Source organism: Lepus europaeus, chromosome 3 (assembly GCF_033115175.1).
Source record: "Lepus europaeus isolate LE1 chromosome 3, mLepTim1.pri, whole genome shotgun sequence".
In the NCBI taxonomy this organism is placed as follows: Eukaryota; Metazoa; Chordata; class Mammalia; order Lagomorpha; family Leporidae; genus Lepus; species Lepus europaeus.
This window is the reverse complement of record NC_084829.1, coordinates 132,152,492-132,177,266: the sequence shown is the minus strand read 5'-3', so window position 1 is coordinate 132,177,266 and position 24,775 is coordinate 132,152,492. Positions and strand designations below refer to the sequence as shown.

The 24,775-nt window shown below is 41.2% G+C and overlaps 1 long non-coding RNA gene across 2 annotated transcripts in view; it reads left to right on the top strand.

The window, feature by feature from the left end:
* LOC133756195 (uncharacterized) overlaps positions 1 to 19,554 on the top strand; it is a 53,781-nt gene extending 34,227 nt beyond the window's left edge. For both annotated transcript variants that reach the window (XR_009865524.1, XR_009865523.1), the window contains exons 2-3: positions 14,118 to 14,292; positions 19,250 to 19,554. This is a non-coding gene — a long non-coding RNA (uncharacterized LOC133756195). The remainder of the gene's footprint in view (positions 1 to 14,117; positions 14,293 to 19,249) is intronic.
* Positions 19,555 to 24,775: the final 5,221 nt, after the last annotated feature.

Below are 24,775 nucleotides of genomic sequence, written 5' to 3'. Positions count from 1 at the left end.
GTTACAGAGAATGTTCCTCAGGGTCCCATGAAGAAAGCTTACTGATTTCACTTTGTAGCACATGGTGGTCTCATCTACATTTGGTCGAGTCTAGTCTGGCCCCTACACAAGCCACTACCAAGGATGCTAAAGTTGGGAGCCAGAGAGGCTTTCCATAAATCCTCCAGAGCCGAGGAAGTAGAAACCACCCATGTTATCAAGCAGAAGAGAATTCCATCATGGCTTGGGGGATCGGTAAATGGCCTTGTCTCTGGGATAGAACAGCACCATCACACTTCCCTATTTGGTAAGACACTTCCCTGAATGTAAAGCAGGAGTTTGAAGCCACTCATCTGCCTTTCTCTAGCTTTTATTTAACCTTTCTACAGAGACCTTACTGTCTAGTCCTTGTGAATGTACTATGGTCCGGAATCTTAAATTATCTACCTTCTAACTAAAATAGAAAGTATTGAAGGTCACTGTATTTTATGTGTTCCGCCAAAGCTATTTCTTGGCAAGTTGGGTTTGGATTCTTATTTGCAAATGTTACCTCTCTGGAAGCTGCAGTAGATCACAAGCAAAAGAGGAAGCATATCCAGCCAGTCACATACAGTCAGTTCCCTTCCCTCTCTAAATCAGTCTCAGTGCTTTTCTGTGTGCCCCAACCACTTCCTTCCACAAATTCTACCTTGGTCTACCGAGAATTCTCCCTAGGATTATAGGGGATTCCCTAACATCTCTAGTTTTATTAGATTCTCATCTTTCTCCCTTTAAGGTGGAGCATATATGACAGATATAATGGTGTAAGGGGCATGCATGTGATGCAAAGAATAAGTTGAACCTTGGAATGCCTGCATCCCATATTGGTGTGCCTGGTTTGAGTCCTGGCTATTCCACTTCTGATTCAGCTTCCTGTTAATATGCACCTGGGGTGGCAGCAGGTGATGATTCAAGTAGTTGGATCTCAACCACTCACATGGGAAACCTGGATTAAGTTTCTGGCACCTGGCCTCAGCCAGGACCAAGGCTGGTTGTTGTGGACATTTGGGGATTGAACCAGCAGACTGAAGATCTCCTCCCCCTACCTTGCTGTGTGTGTGTGTGTGTGTGCGCGCGCGCGCATGCATGCATGCATGCCCCATTCTCTCCCCCTTTCAAATAAAATGAAAAGAAGTAAATGCAAATATCATAATGACATGAAAGAAGAAATGGAAAGGAAAGAAATGTGAGCTGAGTTGAATTATTTCTTGATTCTTCCTTGTTCATCACACTGCCCTTTCTCGAGCCTTTCCATCTGATCTCCCCAGTCATGACCAAGACTGCTCTGTTCCTGAAATGAAAATTTGGCACAAGGAATCTGCTTCCCTATTCTATTTCTTTTTGCATCTAAAACCACACCAGTATATAACACTGTCTCTCCTGGAACTAAATAACAAACACAAAAGACAAACAAAACTCAGATGAGGTGGTTATAGATAAGATTTTTATGTCCTTTGTGTTTCATGCTGTTTCAAAGCAAAAGCAAAAACAATAAAATCAAAAAACAGCACTGAAATATAGCTGAGGAAATCTGATAAGACCATTTTCACACACATTGTCTTAAATATAATGTTTTACAATTAGTGAATGCTAATGGATTTTAATGGAGCATCATATATTTCAAGCACCCTTCTAGGCAAGGTTGAGAACCTAATAGAGAACAATTCAGCTTTCACATATTGGCCATTATCACCTATACACACTTTCCAACCAAGTTTGGTTTAAATCTTAAATTTTCCATTTGCTATCAGTGTAATTGTGGAAAGATAATTTAGTCATTTTGTGTGTGACTCAATTTTTACTACTCTGCAAGATGATACCTACCAAAGGGGTTATCAAAGGGGAATAAGTGAACCAGTGATACACAGGATGCACTGAGAAACGTACTTAGCACAGGTAAGCAGGCAACGCCATTGCTACTATGATTATTATTACATGGCATTCTCTTTCTGCATAGGTTGCAAATTTCCAAACACTGGGATGAACTAAAATATAGAAATAAATGAGTTGGGACTTTTGTAAATTCCTTTGACAGAAATTTTAGCGTCATGTCCAAATTTGTGTGAGTAGAGTAACAGATTGTTCTCCTTCAGCTCAGCTAATAAATAATAACAAATATGTTTGAGTTGAAAACCTAGGATTTGGCCAGCGCCATGCCTCAATAGGCTAATCCTCCACCTGTGGCGCCAGCACCCTGGGTTCTAGTTCCAGTGGGGCACTGGATTCTGTCCCAGTTGCTCCTCTTCCAGTCCAGCTCTCTGCTGTGGCCCGGGAGTGCAGTGAAGGATGGCCCAAGTGCTTGGGCCCTGCACCCCATGGGAGACCAGGAGAAGCACCTGGCTCCTGGCTTCAGATCAGCGGGGTGTGCCGGCCGCAGTGGCCATTGGAGGGTGAACCAACGGCAAAGGAAGATCTTTCTCTCTGTCTCTCTCTCACTGTCCACTCTGCCTGTCAAAAAAAAGAAAGAAAGAAAGAAAGAAAGAAAGAAAGAAAGAAAGAAAGAAAGAAAGAAAGAAAGAAAGAGAAAACCTAGGATTTTAATTAACACAAGACATCTTTAGGGGCCACAGCACAGAATCAACCTTCAGGGGATCATGTTGTAATATTTCCTTCAGTAAAAATTAAGAAATGAACAGCAAATTCTCTTCTCTGGTTGATTTAAAATCCAACACCCAAAAGGCAGACTGTCAGCTATTTGACTCTGGCGGTTCTTCGCAGCCCCATTACTCCACTTTGATACAGCTATTAGTGGTCAGACTCTGGAGAGTTTCTTTGTAACCTTCCAAGTTCAGGGCCTCATGAAGGCTTGATTTCAGCTCTACAAGATAGGATTTTTCAGGAATGGACAGCTCTTCAATACAGAAAGTAACTGCTGGTTTCCAGAGCCTCTTGTGACTAATATAATGCTCCTATAGTGGACAATCTACGGTAGCTAAAGGTTGATAGGATAGCCAGATGGTAATAAGAAGGAAACACTATAATAAGTTAACAGGAGTAGGAGTAGGGTGGGTGGGTCGGTGTTATGGCGTAGCAGGTAAAGCTGCTACCTGTCATGCCAATGTCCCACATGGGTACCATTCAAGTCCCAGCTGCTCTACTTCCCATCCAGATCCCTGCTAATGGTCTGAGAAAAGCAGTGGGAGATGGCTCATCTGCTTAGACCCCTGCATCCACATGGGACCCAAAAGAAATTATTGGTTCCTGGCTTCAGCTTGGCCCAGTCCCGGCCATTGTAGCCACTTGCGGAGTAAACCACTGGATGGAAGACCTCTGTCTCTCTCTCCCTCTCTGTAACTCTGCCTTTCAAATAATAAAATGAATCTTCAAAAAAAAAAGCTCACTCAGGTACAACAATCCCTTATATAGCAGTAGACTATATGAGTACCTAGGCTCCCCTCCCAGCCTGCTACAAAAACTAGAAGGCAGCATTAACCTCAGTCCAAGAGATTAAAGAAACAAGGGCAGTGCCATTGCCCTTCTGATCTAGTGGGTTCTGGGGAAGCTGCACTGAACTCTCCACTGTCCCTCTCCTATGCACATCAGGAAGTTTCAAAAAACCAGCCCGTTCCCAAGTGTCCTCTGTTAAAACATCCAATAGGGCTGCTTGGCTTGGTAGTAAACTACAGGGAATGAACTTGAACAAGTGGAAGTTCTTCTAACCCAGGCCACCCATTTGTTAGTCTGACCTACTTTACCTCTCATTTACTGTTAAGAATGGGTATGGCATCATGCCAATCCAACCAGGTATGCTCATCATAGTCTATTAGTCTGGAAAGTAACAGATGTCAGCCCCTCTCATACACATGCCCTTTCAATAATACCTAAACAATATACACAATGTGACAGCAAAAGCAAGCTATTACACCTCTATCATTAAGATCCCTATTGTGATATTTAGGAATGCTTCTTTTTCTTTAATAATAACAAAAATTAGGCAAATACAAATTCAGTTATCAGAAACCATTCTCCATTTCTAATTTGAGAACCTCTAATTTTTAAGGCTGTTTTCTGCATACCAAATTCTTTCTCCCACCCCTGATATATCTAATATTAAGCAATAACAACATGCCAAATTCTATAAAATGCAAAACCTTAAAAAAGGACATTTTATTTGAAAGGCAGAGTTACAGAGAGAGGGAGAGAGAGACAGCAAGATCTACCTGTAGGTTCACTTCTCAAAAGGCTACCATAGCCCAATGTGGGCCAGACCAAAGCCACCAGCCAAAAACTGCTTCTGGGTCTCCCACATGGGTGGCTGAGGCACAAGCACTTGAGCCACCATCCACTACTTTCCCAAGGACATTAGCAGGAGTTTGATCAGAAGGGAAGCAGCCTGGACACAAACCAGCACTCCTATTGGATGCAAGTTTGTGCAGGTGGCAGATTAACCTGCTGTGCCACATCAGCAGCCCCACAACATCCTTCCGTTTTATGGGCTGGCTTCAGAATCCACACTTCAACTGACTACAACAGTTGAAGCTGTACCTGAGATTTTCCTGTACTTGGAGCTAATCCCATAAGAAACCTCTTCCCACTAGGATTGTTAGTGTCAGCAACAGCTCCTCGAGAACATGTGTTGAAATGATATTTCATCATTCCAACAACAGCATTAATGGGGTCTAAAAAAACCAATCTCACAAATGCCACAGATTCCAAGGGACTCAGAGTGTCTGCCTATTCACCATCTGAATATCATAGCTCGGGAGCCCAGAAGCTGTCCCTGTGGCCATCCCCGGGACCCAACATCACCTGTTGCCCCAAAATTAACCTTTGAAAGGGGCATCATGCTCAGGATGCACGGGGCACATCTGGATTAAATTTCTACTGCGACCCAATGTGCAAAAATCTTCCCCCTACCACTCTTACCCTTTTGTAAATTGCCAGAACAATAACAAAAATGCTTCTCTTGTACTTCACGTTGTCTCTCTGCCCTCCCACATGCAAAGTCTAAAAGACTAGGGAGCTCTAGCCTCAAGAGTGCTACTCTGTTCTTTAGAGATGGTTTCTTTACAAGGCAATGAGGTGGCAAAGGACATGCCTTTCCTGCATACCTTGGCAACCATGCACTGCTGGCTGCTGTGCTCATGAATGCTGGCCTTTCACTGCCATCTGGACATGCCCACGGGTATAAACATTTTTTCATGAAGAGCACCAGGGAATACACATTACACCAATAAACTTCTTGAATGACAAACACAGCCATGCCATATGTTGGGGCAGCTATATCACATCAGAGCTGAGATAACATACGCCTGCCTCTAATGGACAAGGTCAAATAAATGTCCATTTATACATCCTTCAGCGAATGGCCTGAGTTAGACTGGGGAAAGAAACATATAGAGGGAGGTAGAAAGAGGCCGCTACTTTAAAAAAGGAAGACCATTGAGTTGGCCCCAATAGTAAACACACCCCTTTAAAGAGTCCAGGGAAAGCCATTCATTCCTCACCCACGCAGCCCTATGTGGAAGCCCTAGAGTAAGAGCTCCTTCCCTTGGCTTGGTGAAATAAGACTGGCACCTACTCCACTCAAAAACATTTTTATGTTCTTCATAGACAAACATTACAGACAAAATTCTTAGTATATTTATTTATTTATTTATTTAAAGATTTATTTTATTTATTTGAAAGACAGAGTTACAGAGAGAGGTAGAGACAGAGAGAGATGTCTTCCATCCGATGGTTCACTCCCCAATTGACCACAACAGCTGGAGCTGCGCCGATCCAAAGCCAGGAGTCAGGAGCTTGTTCCAGGTCTCCCATGTGGGAGCAGGGGCCCAAGGACTTGGGCCATCTTCTACTGCTTTCTGAGGCCATAGCAGAGAGCTGGATCGGAAGAGGAGCAGCCGGGACATGAACTGGCGCCCATATGGGATGCTGGGGCTTCAGGCCAGGGCTTTAACCCACTGTGCCACAGTGGTGGCCCCTCTTAGCATATTTATAAGAATACAGACTTTGTATTTGATTGGGGGTGGCAGAGGAAAGTATTGAATGAGGCCTCTTTTAAGTTTTCCTGTAAACATGGTTGTTATCAATTAGATAGGGTATCAATCATAGCCTGTTTTAAACGTAATTCTTCAGTGTGTCCACTTTTTTATTTGGATGCTATGAGCCTTGGTATAAAACATTTTAGTAATTTACTAGTTCCTTAGGTGTGATATATTTTATATATCTAGACCATGTTCATTCATAACAGACACAGACAGAAACAATATAGAATTCTAGCCACACTCAAGCTTAGACAAGAAAAATAAATTCTCCCCATGAATCATGACATCTCATAAAAGTGGGTTATGGGACAGAAATGTTAGGCAAAGAATTGACAATGATATTCCTACTATGACAAAAATAAATAAATAAGTAAATAAATAGCAACAGGAAGAAAGAGCCAAGAGCTATGGGCAGGGAGCAGCCTCAGAGCTTTCCCAATCTTGCCACTTGTGAAAAAGACACGTCTTCTAGAAGCTTTTATGGATGGATGAAAGGACCAAAGAGATGTCCAGGTACATTTTCATAAAAATTATATCACTCCTAATATCCCTTCCACAACCACTGACTAATCTGGTCTGGTCTCAAACATAACTTGGGAGGGTACTGAGAATTGTCAAACAATATGTCCTCTTGCCATCCCAAGAAATGATATCTTAAGTTTTCCAGTTCAGTTAAAAAAAAAATCTTTGTTAACCAGTTATAAAAATGTTCATTTTCAAGCTATTAAATTGGCCCTGTTTTTTTTCTCTCCCACTTCCACCTCCGCCTTTTGCCTTTAAAAGTTCAGGATGTCTCCAACAGAAACTGTTACATTCTGTCTAGCAAGCCTGCACTGTGGACAGTGATCTAACCTCTTGGAAAAAAACATGGAGTTCACCCAAAAACTGAGAGAGACATTCTCTCGCCCCAGCCGCCAGCTCAGAGCTTTCAAAGCCCTGGGACAGACCTCATGAACAGCCTGGGGCTCTAGCTTGTAAGCTGGCAGCGCCAACTCAAACACAGAAAGCACTTCAGCAGGTATAAACAGCAGCCACACACCAGGCCAGGCCCAGAAGGCAGGCTGGGAGGGGGGCAGCCAGCCAACCAACAGGCTCCTGCCTGCGTCACTCTCCCTCGGCCTCCTCCTGTGTCTGGGGACACATGGAAAAAAAGTCACTCTCCAACTGGACTGGAAGTTGAGGAAATCAAAAATCTCAGATTAAACAAATATAAAAATATCTTTCCTCTGAAAAAGAAGGAAGGCCTTGCTGGTGCACACACACACACACAAACATCCACGTAGCAAGAAGTCGCCTGTAATCATCTTGATTTGCTTGAAGACAGCAACACTGGCCTTTGATGGGGTAGAATTAAAAAATACAGCTCTTTCCCCCTCCTCCTTCTGCTCATTGGTCTTAGAGTCTTCTCAGCGCCTGGCCTTCCCCAGGAGCCCACCACACCCTTTTAAACACACGTGGCTTTCACTGCATGACACCGATGGCTGGCTTGGTTTGCCACTCTGCCATAGCTCTCATCTCGGTGATTCCAGATCAAGATGCCTGACTGCACATTTGAATAAGAAAAGCGAATAGCCCTCCCACTTCAAAGGTCATCAAGCCTCCGTGCAGACACTGAGCACCCCCGGGAGCACTCCCTCCACCTACTCAGTTTGTAAAGCAAGATCATCCATTGCTAGTACTACTCATTCACACATCAACAGTTTTCTACATTTCATTCCCCTAGGAGAGTTTGTGGGCAAAGGTACCTTCTAATAAGGAATACTGTTTACTTTTAAGCCTATATTTCCTTATACTTGTACTCTATTTTGTATCTAGTTAAAGTTCTCTTAGTAACCTCTGTTTCAAAAATTAACAAATTACTGTCCTGCACTCATTCACTCAAGTAGCATTTATTGAGTGTCTACCGGATGCACTATGTAGCTATTAGATATAACTAATTTCAAGTCCTTATCATCAAGAAACATGGCATTTATGATGATACTTCAAAAGGTTCAAGGCAAGGGATATTATGAAAACACTATGGATTACAACATTTGTACCAAAATAAAATTATCTTTTATTTTATTTTTTTTATTTGACAGGTAGAGTGAGACAGTGAGAGAGACAGAAAGAAAGGTCTTCCTTCTGTTGGTTCACTCCCCAAATGGCTGTCATGGCTGGCACTGCACCGATCCAACGCCTGGAGCCAGGAGCTTCTTCCTGGTCTCCCATGTGGTGCAGGGCTCAAGCACTTGGGCCATCCTCCACTGCTCTCCTGGGCCACAGCAGAGAGCTGGACTGGAAGAGGAGCAACCAGGACTAGAACCTGGTGCCCATATGGGATGTAAAAGCAGTAACAATAAGGCCTGGCTAATTTTACTAAATTAGTTTCACCATAAAACTTCTATATTACAAAAGACAGAAACATGTCTTAAGTTCTTTTATGTTTTTATAATTTATGTCCTTTATTCTTAAGATTCATTTTATTACTGTTGAAATCTTTACTTAATATATACTAAATTGATCTTCTGTATATAAAGAGAATTGAAAATGAATCTTGATGTGAATGGAAGGGGAGAGGGAGCGGGAAAGGGGAGGGTTGCGGGTGGGAGGGAAGTTTGGGAGGGGGGAAGCCATTATAATCCATAAGCTGTACATTGGAAATTTATATTCATTAAATAAAAGTAAAAAAAAAAACAATGAAAACAAATAAAGTGAAGAAAACAGAGGGGCCGGCACTATAGTGTAGCGGGAAAAGCCACCGCCTGCAGTGCCAGCATCCCATATGGGCACCGGTTCTAGTCCTTGCTGCTCTACTTCTGAACCAGCTCTCTGCTGTGGCCTGGGAAAGCAGTAGAAGATGGCCCAAGTCCTTGGGCCCCTGTACCTGCACAGAAGACCCAGAGGAAGGTCCTGGCTCCTGGCTTCAGATCCACACAGCTCTGGCCATTGCATCCATCTGGGGAGTGAACCAGTGGATGGAAAATCTCTGTCTCTACCTCTCTAATTCTTTCAAATAAATAAAATAAATCTTTAAAAAAAAGATTCATATTATTTATTTGAAAGGTATAGTTACACAAAGAGAGAGGATGGGGAGAAAGCAGAGAGAGGGAGAGAGAGAGATCTATTTTCCAACCCCTGGTCACACCCCAGATGGCTCCAACAACTGGGCTTGGGCTAGGCCAAAGTCAGGAGTCTGGAACTATATCCAAGTCTGCTATGGGTGGAGGGGTCCAAACATTTGAGCCCTCTTCCTCTGCTTTCACAGGTCTGTTAGCAGGGATCTACATCAGAACTGGAGCAACCTGAACTCAAACCAGCACTCATGTGGGATTGCTGGCATTGCAGGAAGTGGCTTAACTTGCTATACCACAATGCGTCACCTACAGCATTTTTCAATAAAGGCCACAGAATCAATTGGACACCCATACAAAGTAAATACAACTATTGACCACTTTCTTTTTTTTTTCATTTATTAAACTTTTATTTAATGAATATAAATTTCCAATGTACAGCTTATGGATTACAATGGCTTCCCCCCTCCCATAACTTCCCTCCCACCCGAAACCCTCCCCTTTCCCGCTCCCTCTCCCCTTCCATTCACATCAAGATTCATTTTCAATTCTCTTTATATACAGAAGATCAGTTTAGTATATATTAGGTAACAATTTCAACAGTTTGCCCCCACATAGCAACACAAAGTGAAAAAATACTGTTGGAGTACTAGTTATAGCATTAAATAAGAGTGTACAGCACATTAAAGACAGAGATCCTACATAATTTTTTTAAAAAAAAATTAATTAATTTTCTATGCCATTTCCAATTTAACACCAGGTTTTTTTTTTTTTCATTTCCAATTATCTTTATATACAGAAGATCGGTTCTGTATATAATTAGTAAAGATTTCATCAGTTTGCACCCACACAGAAACACAAAGTGTAAAAATACTGTTTCAGTACTAGTTATAGCATCACTGCACATTAGACAACACATTAAGGACAGATCCCACATGAGATGTAAGTACACAGTGACTCCTGTTGCTGACTTAACAATTTGACACTCTTGTTTATGGCGTCAGTAATCTCCCTAGGATCTAGTCATGAGTTGCCAAGACCACTTTCTTATATCACATAAAATCAGTTAAAGATGAACTGTAAATCCAGTGAAGAAAGAAAAAATAATAAAACCTCTAGTACAAAACAGAGGAGAATGCCTTCATGACTGTAGGCCAAGACTTCTTAAGCAAGACACAATATGTACTAATTATAAAGGAAAATTTTGAAAACAATAGAGTTTATTAAAATTAAGAACTAGTCATTTATTTCATTTGAAAGGCAAAGAGACACAAAAAGACAGACAGAACTTCCATTTTGTCTCCAAATGCCCACCTCTGCTTGGGCCATATATGGCAGGCTGGAGCCGGGAGCCAGGAACTCAATCCAGGTTTTTCATAGTGTGGTAGGGACCCAATCACCTGAGCCATTTCCTGCTGCCTTTCAGGGTACATATTAGAAGCAAGCAGAAACTAGAATGCAGCCCAGACTTGAATGCAGGCACTCCAACATGAGATATGGGTTTCTCAAGTTGTGTGTCTTAACCTTTAGGCCATCTGCCCCAAAACATACTAAAGACATGATTAAGAGACAAAAAAAATCTCTGGTTACATGTATTATAACATATTATATATATGCAAGGATATATATCCAGAAAAATAAAGAACACTTACAAATAAATACAACTTGATTTTTTTAAAGGTGAAAAAGATTTAAAAAGTTGCTTCACAAAAAGAGAACATCCAAAGGATCAATAACCACAGGAAAGATGTTAAACCTCACCAATTATAAGGAAAATAAATACCACTGTTATTTGCCACTACATACCTATCATAAAGACCACAATTTTAAAAATAAGTAATGCCAAGAATTGGCAAGAATATACAACTGGTACTGGCCTCCATTGCTGGCACTATGATAAATTGGCACCATGACTTTGGAAAATTGGCAGTGCCATTTAATGTTGACTGGACACTTACCCAGTGAAGTAACACTTCTACTGAGGAAAATATCCAAAAGAAATATGCATATATATGTATATATATATATATATATGTGTATGTATGTTGAAGGCATGTAGAAGAGTCTTAATGGGGTAATAGTCAACCATATAAAAAGGCAGCGAATGATTTACAGTATGTATATTCTCACAATAAAATACCTACAGATCAATGAATATGGATACTTAGAACAACAGGGATAAGCATGATCATCTCATACAAACACAGTGTTGAGGGAAAGAACTCAGACATAAAAGGAGATAAAATGAATGGTTGGTGCTACAAATAGGATGGGGCTTAAAGTGGAGTGGGAGAGTCTAATAAGCACCGTGGGGAATCAAGTGAGGCTGATGGAGTGATGGGAATGCACACAGTCTTGATTGGGGGTTGGCTACATATTTTGTCTCACTATGTTGAGCCAATCCATATAATATGTATGCATCATTCCGTATGTCTGTGCTACTTCCACTGATAGTTTAACTTAAATAGTGTAGAGAAAACAAATATTCTTTATTCACCAACAAAGGATCTATAACTTGTTCCTTGGAGAGCAATTTGGAAATGCTAAATAATTGAATAATCTGATTTCTAGGAGTTTATCACATGGACATATTCGTTTGTAATGACAATAAAAAGATATTAAATGCATAATTTTTGAAATATTTAGATGTCAGGCATTCTTTTAGAAACTTTACACATATACATGTACTGATTGATTCCATTAAACCTATGGGATAGCTGTTGTTATTTCCCCCAGATTAACAGCATTATTTGTAACAATAAAAATGAGAAACTTGGGGCCGGAACTGTGTCATAGTGGTTAAAGTTGCCTCCTGCAGTGCCAGCATCCCATATGGGCACTGGTTCAAGTTCCAACAGCTCTACTTCTGATCCAGCTCTCTGCTATGGCCTGGAAAAGCAGTAGAAGATGGCCCAGGTGCTTGGGCCCCTACACCCATATGGGAGACTGGGAAGAAGCTTCTGGCTCCTGGCTTTGGATCAGCGCAGCTCCAGCCATTGCAGCTATCTGGGAAGTGAACCATCGGATGGAAGATTCTCTCTCTCTGCCTCTGGCTCTCTGAAAATCTGCCTTTCAAATAAATAAATAAATAAAACTTTTTAAAAATGAGAAACTTAAATAATCCCAATGAGAAAATAAATAATACATCTTTTTTTAAAAAAAAAATTATTTATTTGAGAGGCAGAGTTAGAGAGAGAGGGAGAGACAGAGAAAAAGATCTTCTGTCCACTGGTTCACTCCCCAATTGGCTACAATGGCTGGGGCTGGGCTGATCCAAAGCCAGGAGCTAGGAGTTTCCCCTGGGTCTCACACATGGGAGCACAGGCCTGGGACATCTTCCACTGTTTTCCCACGCCATTAGGAGGGAGCTGGATTAGAAGTGGAGCAGCCAGGACTTGAACTGGCACCCATATGGGATGCTGGCACCACAGGCAGAGGTTTAACCTACTGTGCCACAGCATTGGCCCAAATAATATATCATTATATAATAAAATGAATGAGGTAAACATATATCGAAATGATTCTTAATTTATTTTAAAATTAAAAATACAGACTAAAATTATTATTTTAGAGGTCATTCTGCTTTAAAACCTAAAGATAAGCATATAAGGATACTTCAAAAAGCTCATGGGAAAACAGAATTAAAATGAATATTTTTGTACAAAAACATGTTTTTTAATTTGTTTTTTATTCAAGAAGCAGAGAGAAAGATAGTGAACAGAAGCAGACATAGACACACATATAGAGCTCCCCATCACTGGTTAACTTCTCAAGTGCCTGCAATGGCAGGGACTAGGTCTGGCCAAACCCAGGAGCCAGGAAGTCAGTACAGATCTCCCACGTGGGTGTCAGCAACTCAAGTAGCTGAGCCATCATCTGTTGCCTCCCAGGGTGTGCATCAACAGGAAGCTGGAATCTGAAACGGAAACAGGACTCAAACCCAGGCACTCTGATGTGGGATGCAGGCATCACCACCTGCATCTTACCAGCAAGCTGAATGCTTACTTTGGTGCAAAAACAGTTTTGAAATGTATGCATATGAATTTTCATAATATGCATTTTCCACGTATCAGAAAAAACTGGTGCCAAAATAAGCTCTTTTAATTCATTTTTCTATGAAGTTTTTAAAGTAGCTCATATACATACATAGAAATAAAGCTGGGAGGATACAAACTGTTGAGCTGTTAAGGTTGCTCTGGCAGGTGGGACTGTGGGAAGTGTTAATTTTTTTTTTAATTTACACATTTCTCTATTGAAGGACTACAGTGAGTAATGTATTCTATATATGATTAGGAATAAAAGTGTAAAGCCATTCTTCAACAAAGGTAATAATACATCTTAATTCGTCCATCCATAAGCTCAACTAGAACCCAAAGGAATATGGAATAAATAAAGAGAACAAATCATCTTAAAATACAAATAGTAAGGATTAAACAAAATACGTTCCAACATTCATATACCTAAACACTTTCACATTTTTTTTCAGCCAGCTCTTGAGAGTGATCTTTAAATCCATTTCCTCTTAAGACCGACCAACATACAGGATTATTTTTTAGTATTCTCTGTGAAAAAAAAAATGTCTCTAAACTTCTTGCCTCTTTGTTTTAGTAACATTGAATAGAAACTTTAATTCACAAGATTTTAAAGTAAATTTTGTAAAATAATGCAAGTGTAAAAACCATTAGTGGCAACAGCACTCGCTAAATACTGACATCTGACTGTGTGATAGATCAAGTTTAGCAGCTTTGAGGTATCTACTTCGAAAAATGAAGGTATATGGAAGGAAAATAAGAAGTCCTTGGCACTCAGGTCAACAGAACTTCTACTTAGAGAACTGGCGTTCAGCCTTACCTAACTAAAAAAGAATGTTGTCAAGAGTTGGATTTCAAAATATGTGGGCTAAATTGTAAGACATAAACAGGGTATTTATATGTACACAAAGAATTTAGGAGAATCCATAGCCAGGAGACATGTAATTCAAACTGAAATATTTACAGCCTTTCCTCCTCCTCCCTCCCTCTCTCTCTCTCTCTCCCTCTCTCTCTCTCTCCCTCTCTAGGTCTTCTGATTAAACAATTCATCAAGAAGATAGATGGCAAGCCCTTTGGTAGTCATGCCTAAAAGGTCAGAAGATGCTGGCCAGAAGAAGGGAAAAAAAGAGAAAGAAACAAAAACAAACAAGGGACTTGAAAGTACTGTGAGAATCCAAAGCCTGGCATTAGATTTGGCAACAGGTGAATTTTCTTTGGAGGGTATTAATTTTGTAAGTCAAAGCTATTAAAACCTGACTTCCCGTTTCACGTCTGGAAGGCATAATGCACGGGCCTCCTGCTCCAGCTCTCCCTAGGGGCTGTATTTTATCCAACTAGTCCCACTCCCTTCACAGACTCATATTTTAAGTGCAAGATCTACTGGCCGACACCATTCATTTAGTCTTGCCACATACTGTGCGGAAGTCTATGTCAATGTTAATCTGGCCTTCCCGGATGAGTATACATGCCCCTACTAAATGCACAAAACCACGGTTCCCAAAAATGCCTCATAATACTTTTAAATTTCAGGAAAATGTCCAATATCCTTTTCCCGCAAAACTCAGTTGGAAATAGACTAATTGCCATTCATTTATAAAACAGGCATTCACCACCCTTTATTTTCTGCTTATTCCTTTAAGATGTCTGACTCAGAATCTTTTGAGCACACTGGGATCTATCTATCACATTTTCTTAACATGTAGAGTCTGCTACTCTCTATCCTAAAGGATTGTCTTCCGCCTTTTCCATGTTTCCTCTTAAACCTCAATTCCTAATATATTCTGTCTCATCAGTGCCATTGAAGGGGATGAATCAATGTCCCTCTCTGACCACAATCCTTCCGCTGCTTGTGTCCCAACTCTCAGCCCCTCTTACCCAATCTCCCTTCTCTTTCCTATATCATTCATTCTTCCCCTCCCCTTCTACTAACTATTATGTAAATAAAACCACTACTCTTCTCATCTTTCAAAACCCTCTCTTGAAACCACTTATCCCCTACGGTACTGCCATTTTCCTCTGCCTGCTGTCACAAGACCCCCAGGAGTACTATTTACAGGGGCTGCCTCCAATTCACTCCGGCCATTCTCTCTTCAGCTCATTTCACATCACCACTCCACAGGACCTGATTTGGTCAACAGTGCCAAGAACTTAGACACTGCTAGGTCCCACGGTCATTCCTTGCTCATCATTTAATTGTTCAGTTGTCAACATCTGATGTAAATACTGCAATGTCCTGAGATCATGTTTGCTCCCTCACTTAACCCAGCTCTAAGACAAGACTACTTTTCTGACGTTCCCTGACCCATCCATTTCTTCTCGGTCTCCTTTCTGGGTCTACAACCTCTCCCAATTCGCAGTTCCTCAAGACCCCATCGTAAGTGCTGTTCTCTGAGGTTACCTGCCCTCTAGGTAATTTCATCCAGGCTCATGTTTTTAGTATCCTGTGTTTGCTTAGCACTCCAAGATTTATATTTCCACCCTGACCTCTTCCCTCACAAGCTGAGCGCTTGACACCTACCATGGGCTGATACATATCACAAACTGAACTGCTAAAAACTGAGTTCCTCCACACCCCACTTTTGTGTTTCTGTGTGGGTGCAAACTGATGAAATCTTTACTTAATATATACTAAACTGATCTTCTGTATATAAAGAGAATTGAAAATGAATCTTGATGTGAATGGAATGAGAGAGGGAGCAGGAGATGGGAGGGGTGCGAGTGAGAGGGAAATTATGGGGGGGGGGAAGCCATCATAATCCATAAACTGTACTTTGGAAATTTATATTTACTAAATAAAAAAAATTGTGCCTCCCATACTCTTTTCTACCACAATAAATGGCAACGCTATCTGTCTATTGGCTCAGGGCAATTCATCCTGTAATCTTCCTTTGCTCTCCCATTTTAAATACAACAGGAAGCTCCGCTGGATTTAGTTACGAAATATATCCAGAAAGCAAGCAGTATTTACCACCTCACCTGCTATTACCCTGGGTCCACATCCCTATCACAATCATTTAGCTTACTGCAAAAAATGCCTAACTAGTCTTCCTATTTGTACCATTCTTTATTCACTCTCCACTCAACACAGCTGACAGAGGCCCTTTTTAAAACACAATGTGTTACGTCACTCCTCTGCTCAAAACCTTGCAATAGCTCCTTTTGTGAAAGTGAAAAGCATAGTCCTTACCACAGTATTCAAGGACTCCTTCTCATTCTTGCTCCCTTTACCTATTACCATCACTTAATTGCTGGGTACAGTACTATTCTACCACTTTAACTGTATCATGATTTATCTGAAGCAAAAACTTTCCATTTGGGTATCTTCAATAAAATCTTCATTTCAGAAATGGAACCAAGTGAAATCTTTCATTTCTAGACTTGTGTTCTGGACATCTGCCAAGTTAAGGCTACTTGTTGCTAATACCAGCATAGCTCTGTCTGACATGTAGAGCACCTTTTCTTGGAAGTATATTTGGATGATTCAAAAAGTTCATGAAGAAATTGAAAAGCTAAGTTTACTCTGGTGCAGAAAACATTCGAAACCCATGCATAGTTTTTGCATAATGTCATTTTCCTTAAACTTTTTGAAGACCCCTCAAATTTCCTAAGAAAGTTCTACAGAAGGCCGGCGCCGCGGCTCAGTAGGCTAATCCTCCGCCTTGTGGCGCCGGCACCCCGGGTTCTAGTCCCCGTCAGGGCACCGATCCTGTCCCGGTTGCCTCTCTTCCAGGCCAGCTCTCTGCTGTGGCCCGGGAGTGCAGTGGAGGATGGCCCAAGTGCTTGGGCCCTGCACCCCATGGGAGACCAGGATAAGCACCTGGCTCCTGCCATCGGAACAGCGCGGTGCGCCAGCCACAGCGCACCTACCGCGGCGGCCATTGGAGGGTGAACCAATGGCAAAAAGGAAAACCTTTCTCTCTGTCTCCCTCTACTGTCCACTCTGCCTGTCAAAAATAAAAAAAAAAAAAGAAAGAAAATTCTACAGAAGAAACAACAAGCAGCCCTCCACAATCTTTAAAATTTAGTTAAATGGTACTCTACAATCAAATTGAATGATAATGACACTTTGTTAACTTTTCAACTTGTGTTTTTCTCTAATTATTGGCACCAGGATTCCTACATTCTGTGAACTTCTTGGCAAAAACCACATGTGATGTTTCTTTAAAGAGAGTCCATTACATCCTCTAGATTTGTTTCATTCACTTTTCAAAATTGGGAGGAAAAATCATTTATAACAAAATTGGAAGAAATTGAAGACAGCGCCATTGGCAAAGAATTTCTTAATGACCTACTTCTTGTTTCTGAATCTGAAGTCCCATTTCTTTAAATAAAGCACTGCTACAGCTAACCGCTGCTGAATCAGGCTTTGGGTGGTAGCTTCTACCCAAAAGTGGCTGGGCCTGCTGTATGGCCACCAAAACTCTTCCTGTACCTCCGCATGACACTGCCATGCCCCTTGCACTTGGATCCAGTCGTACAGCTGGTGCCTCCTGTGTGATTTTATTCCACAATTCAGGCTGAGGCACTATGAAAACTCTCATGTGATTTCCTCCGTGCCCTCACTTTCTGGCTGGACACAGAAGAGCTAGCAGAAGATGCTGGGTCCTAAAATATAGCAGAGTAAATCTGGATTCCCAAAGAACCACAAGGCAGACTGCTCACTGGCCAGGAACATCCACTTTGGATCTGGTGTGAGTAAGACAGACTTTTACAGAGGTAGCCCACTGAGATTTTGGAGTTTATCATAGCAGTCAATGTTACCTATCTTAAGTAAAACAGTACTAGCAGCTGTGCCCTCAGAGGTAATTGGCATATAGCCCCATCCAAGGCATGTCCTCCAGGTGTCTGGCAAGAGCGCATACAAAACAAACAAACAGCACAACATCCAGAAAAACCGACTTTCATCTGTTTTACTCAATGACTACCACAGCACGGCAGAAGTAAATTAAAGTTTCCCAGAACTAAGGAAAGAGTTTTTACATACAAATTGAAATGATGTGGCATGTAGCTGATTAGTGAATAAGAACCTTTCTTCATTCTTTAAATCAAAGTCGAATTGAATTTTCACCTTTATACTCCCAATAGTAATCAGGCTAGTATTTCAGAATCTTTTTCCCAAGAAGAAAGACTACCAAAGAGCAGCCCCTCACCTGCACCCAGTGGCTTTGATTCGTGTCTGGCCTATGAAGAAATGCAGGCCCAAATGTCTTCTCAGAACACAGAGACAGAGTGCAGCTGCTGATGTCAACTGCCCTACAGAAAGCAAGGGCTGCATCCCTGTGGACTACTACTATCGCACGTGGGCTACCGATGTTATTCATGTTATTTGGCTGCTCTGAACCTCCAGTTTCCTCCGTGTAAAAAGAGAGGGGTAAAAGGGCGTATTTCATAGGGATATTCTTTTTTTTTTCTTAAACATTTATTTAATGAATATAAATTTCCAAAGTACAGCTTATGGGTTACAATGGCTTCCCCCTCCCAAAACTTTCCTCCCACCCACAACCCTCCCCTTTCCCGCTCCCTCTCCCCTTCCAATCACATCATGATTCATTTTCAATTCTCTTTATATACAGAAGATCAGTTTAGTATATATTAGGTAACAATTTCAACAGTTTGCCCCCATATAGCAACACAAAGTGAAAAAAAATACTGTTGGAGTACTAGTTATAGCATTAAATAAGAATGTACAGCACATTAAAGTCATAGGGATATTCTAAGAATTAAATGAGGTGTGACAGGTAAAGGACTCCCACACAGTGTTTGGCACATAGTAAGGAACTCTGTAAGCGGTGGCTATTTCCTTATTTCAGCACCTTATATGCAAAATATCCAAGGTTCTAAGATAAACTTATTTTTAACATCATCCATCCTTTCAATCAATCAGAAAAGTAAAAACAGTAAACCTCCTCCAGTATCTGAATGATGTGGTTTTGAACACATGAGGAGAATATTCTGTAAATATGTTTGGACACAAAAGATGCTTCAAGTATTTAATAAGAGGTCTTCATAAAGATTTCCCCACACTGAATGACAAAGATGAACAAGGAATTATTCCCCACACACACACTTTATGATCATGACCAAATGACTCAACACATGTGAGAACAGGTTTTGGAGACTGCCCACAGAAGTGTATTTGATAAAATTTTTTTTTTTTCAGGGCCGGCGCTGTGGCACAGTGGGTGAACGCCCTGGCCTGAAGCACCAGCATCCCATATAGATGCTGGTTCGAGTCCCAGCTGCTCCTCTTCCGATCCAGCTCTCTGCTATGGCCTGGGAAAGCAGTAGAAGATGGCCCAAGTCCTTGGGCCCCTGCACCCATGTGGGAGACCCGGAAGAAGCTCCTGGCTTTTGGCTTCGGATCAGCACAGCTCCAGCAACTGCGGCCAACTGGAGAGTGAACCATTGGATGGAAGACCTCTCTCTCTCTCTCTCTCGCTCTTTCTCTGCTTCTCTCTCTGTGTAACTGACTTTCAAATAAATAAATACATCTTTTAAAACATTTTTTTCCTTTTGGTTAGGAATTGATTTCCAGGAGCCAATCAACTAAAGGAAGATGATGACCCTTCAGTTACTGAATCATCAAGAAATGGTGTATGTAAAGGGATCTGGGACAGAGCAGTGATACGAGGCAGGCTGGGCACTCAAGAGACTTGGAGTAATGGCTAACAATCAACCATCATGGAAACACATCAGTACTTTACCAGCCTGAATGGCTATCGTGCCTGCCCAGTGATTATCAGCTGGCCTTAACTTGCCTCATATCCCCCCAAAATGGGGAAACTAACTTAGAATTCTTAGTACTTATCTCTCATTTGCTACCCTACTGACCTTCCCTTTGTTCTTACTAGAAAATTCTTAGTTATAAAGCACGTGAGACATAGTCCTGTTGCTACACATATACATGTATTTTTCAAAATTAGTAGAAGCTCAAAATATAGTTAGTGCTCAACTATTCATGTACAAAACAAGTTATTTCTGAGTTATGCATATCAGATAAAGGTTTTTTTAAACCTGAAATAGAAGACTTTCTACACTCATTTGGTTCCACTTTTCCCCACACCACATAGGCAGACAGTCACTGAGAATATAGTTGCATTTTATGAGGTTCTAAAAAAACCAAAAAGACAGTCTCCTGTCAACCAATCCCCTAAAACATACTGGCTATTCAATGTTGCATTCTCTGAGGCTTGTCTCCTCTTCCGAAAAGTGAAAAAGACCAAATAATTTTGGAAGTTCTTTCCAGACATAATGTTCTGAGATCCTACCTTGAAGTTGAGATCCTCAATCACAGTGAATCACATGGACAGCCAAAGTAGTCTAGTGAGACTGTATCCAGTGTTGGAACCCTGATGCAACATCTGCTTGACCATCTCCATTGAAAGGAAATTTACTGCTGCCTGATGCAGTACAATCAAACGTCTACCAGCTATTTGCAATAGTAGGTTCTTCCTTATAGTAGAGTTCTCCAAGGAAGCAGAACAAATTTCAAATATATAACTGGTTCTGTGTGTGTGTGTGTGTGTGTATAATTGGTTTGAGGTATACACATCTACAGAATGTATGAGTACATATTTATAGCGTCATGCAATGATGGAGGCTGAGAAATACCAGGCTGCCATCTGCTAGCTGGAGACTCCAGAAAGTCAGTGATAGAATTCTGATCTGAGCCCAGCAGACTGAGAAACTGCAGAGTCGTGGTGTAAATCCAGTCCAAGGGCAGGAGATGAGATGAGATGTCCTTACTCAAGCAGATAAGCAAAAAGAGCCAAATTCCTCCTTCCTCCACCTACTCAGGCACTCCATGGATTGGATGCTGCTCTCCCCAGTCTACTTTACTGACTTCTCGGACACGAATGTTGATCTCAACTAGAAATGTTCAGACACACACACACACACACAGAAATAGTGGGCACCCTGTGCACAGCCAACTTAACACAAAAATGACCATCGTACTCTCTAAAATTGTTATATATAGATTGTAAAAATGAAATATTATATGTAAGTATACATCTCTGTTAGTATTACTATGTTGAATTTAACAATTCTCTTAACATTCAAATACAGTGTATATAAACAATCTAGCTTTTGCCTGTTGCCATAGCTGAGGAGAGTGGACATCAATTCTTGAGTTATGCAGTTCTGAACCAGACCCTATGTATTTCTATGTTCTATTTCTACACTGAGCTTCCTCTCAAGCAAATGTTCTAAGGTGTACTCATATTCTTGATATCTGTGTCTGCATTTTCATGTGGATTTTGGGTTGATATACTTAAAGAATATGCAAAATTTATGACATATATATTCAAAAAGGGTAGTATTCAGATATTTTCAAAGGATCATCACATTCACTCAAATGTAGTATTACCACTAGCACTTACTAATAATATATTTGAAACAATCACATTAATAATATGTAAGGGAGGGGATGGCACTGTGGCGCAATGGGTTAACGCCCTGGCCTGAAGCGCCAGCATCCCATATGGGCACCAGTTCCAGATCCAGCTGATTCACTTCTGATCCAGCTCTCTGCTATGGCCTGGGAAAGCAGTAGAAGATGGCCCAACACCTTGGGCCCACGTGGCAGACACAGAAGAAGCTCCTGGCTCCTGGCTTCGGATCAGCGCAGCTCCAGCTGTAGCCACCAACTGGGGAGTGAACCTTCGGACGGAAGACCCCTCTCACTCTCTCTGCCTCTACTCTCTCTGTGTAACTCTGACTTTCAAATAAATAAATGAATCTTTAAAAAAAAATAATATGTAAGAGAGCTCTTATAAGGCCAGCGCCGTGGCTTAACAGGCTAATCCTCCACCTTGCGGCGCCAGCACACCGGGTTCTAGTCCCGGTTGGGGCGCTGGATTCTATCCCGGTTGCCCCTCTTCCAGGCCAGCTCTCTGCTGTGGCCCGGGAGTGCAGTGGAGGATGGCCCAAGTCCTTAGGCCCTGCACCCGCATGGGAGACCAGGAGAAGCACCTGGCTCCTGGCTTCGGATCAGCACAGTGCGCTGGCCGCAGCGGCCATTGGAGGGTGAACCAACGGCAAAAAGGAAGACCTTTCTCTCTGTCTCTCTCTCTCTCACTATCCACTCTGCCTGTCAAAGAAAAATAAATAAATGAATAAATAAATAAATCTTAAAAAAAAGAGAGCTCTTATAAACCAGGTTATAAGATAACAAGCTTCATTTAGTTAAACTCTGTGAATAATATTCATTTTAAACTTTTATTTGCCAAAGCTGTATCATAATACTATATAAATGAAGTTCAAATCCTCCTCATTTTAATCATAAATTGATGACTGTTCCAGGAATTGGGATTTACCTCATTGACTCTATACTTTCAAATTAGCATTAAATTATAATTCCTCACAAGGCTTTCTTACACCAGAACAACATATTTAATATCTTGATTCTAGGAAGGCATACAAATTACACACAATCACTACACAGTTAAGCTTTTGCGTATACATACGCATACATATGCATAAAGTGAGGAGTTGTGTTTGCATTCACAAACTTCACAAACATTACTGGAAACAGACCTAAGAACTACTGTATTTCAGAATAACCTTGATCTCTAACTAGATCAAGACATTTAAATACATAGGAGTGCTTATCAGGCAAAAGGAACACCCTGTGCAAAGCAACAAAACAATTTGCTGTGTACAATGTGCTTCCATTTCCTGACCAGTAAAACAGAAGTAATACCACCTAACTGTTCTGCCAGATAGGGCAATTGTAGCCACCAGAAAAGAAAAAGTGCAAAAGAATATACTACCGAAACCTTTAGCAAGTAGCCAACAGGCATGAAGAGGTTAGAAGAGTTGCAACCAGGGTTGCTATTCATCATGTGAGTTTCCATTCTTATTTGAATGTTAACCTGTCTAAATTTCATAGTTAAAAAAAAATTCAAGCCAGAATTTTCTTGAGAACAAACTTCCTTAAGACATTTTAGAATTTCCTGCTTACTTTACTTCTAGCCAAAAGCACTGCAGAAACAGCCACTCGTAATTCTTTCACACCTCTGTTTCCAATCCTGGCCAGACTCTCAAATACGAAAAAGACGTGTTAAGATAGTCAGGGGAAAAGTTCAGTGGATGCTACTGAACCTCTAAAACAAACTTTGGAACAAAAGTAATGGTAGCTATTTTTTGGTAGTCAGCTTGCGGTCCTTCTATCTGCTGGGATGGTAAATTTGCCGCCTGGAGTTTTGCTGATTAAACATCTTAATTTCTTGTCATGTCTTCTTTATATTTGTATTTCTTTTTATTTATTTATTTTTTTGACAGGCAGAGTGGACAGTGAGAGAGAGAGACAGAGAGAAAGGTCTTCCTTTGCCATTGGTTCACCCTCCAATGGCCACCTCGGCTGGTGCGCTGCGGCTGGCGCACCGCGCTGATCCGAAGGCAAGAGCCAGGTGCTTCTCTTGGTCTCCCATGGGGTACAGGGCCCAAGCACTTGGGCCATCCTCCACTGCACTCCTGAGCCATAGCAGAGAGCTGGCCTGGAAGAGGGGAAACCGAGACAGAATCCAGCACCCCGACCAGGACTAGAACCCGGGGTGCCGGCGCCACTAGGCTGAGGATTAGCCTGTTAAGCCACAGCGCCGGCCATATTTGTATTTCTAATTCTAAGAAGAATAATCCTAAGATTGCCTAAGGCAACAGAACATACAGAAGGATGCAAACTTCTGAACTTTTAACAACACCAAGGCTACATATGTAATATTCAGTAATTTTAGCAATGGAAACACTTGAGAATAAAGTTTTATTTATTTCCTCTTTAATCCATACTAATAAGAATGCCCAAGAGACTCAGAGGTGTATGGAAAGAATAACGGCCATCAGGTTCCCATGGGATAACCTCAATGTCAAATGATTTCCCTCCAGTTTGGATCAAAGGAGTATTGAAGGAGTCTGTGTAGACCTTCTTCAACTAATGGGACATTGAAGACTTTGTAAGGTAGACAAATGCTAAGATGGGGAACAACACGAAGAAAATAGTAGAATTCTTATGGTGAAAAATCTCTATAAGCAAAAGGAGAAATAAGATTCAGCAGATGAATTTTAAGGTACTTTGATGATGCTACCCTTTTAAGGGCCATTAGAAGTTAGTGAGTTATTTAAAGGTAAAGGTTAGATGGGCTTAGGGGAATTAAATCCCACAATTTCCAGAAAATACAAATCGTGCACCTACCCTCAGAGGCCTTAGAGTGTGTAATTAGAAGAAGTGGCATTCACACATTTCTAGCCATGGCAGCCAGGACTCCTGTGTTTTGCTTCTTGTTTTTTTTCTTTTTTTTTTTTTTTTTTAACCTAAAAGAAGAAAAACAACAGTGAAACCGAAACCACCAAGTTCAATTTCATGGACCAAATCCCAAAAATAGATCAGACTCAACTTTCTCATGGAAACAAATACAAAGAAAGAAAGAAAGAAAGAAATCTGAACTGTTTTGCAGTCATCTGAATTTAATGCCAAGTCCACAAAGGTAACTTGGTTTTCAGGGGCCTCATGTGAGCTGAATTAAACTCCATATGTTCACAAGTGAGCACACGATAGTAAAAATATAAAGGTTACTTAAAAAATACATGCTTAGCTCTTTATACCATTGTGCTAATATGTAATTGATGGGCCAGTTTTGTGGCTTAGTAGGTTAAGCCACTGCCTGCAACACCATCATCCCATATGGGT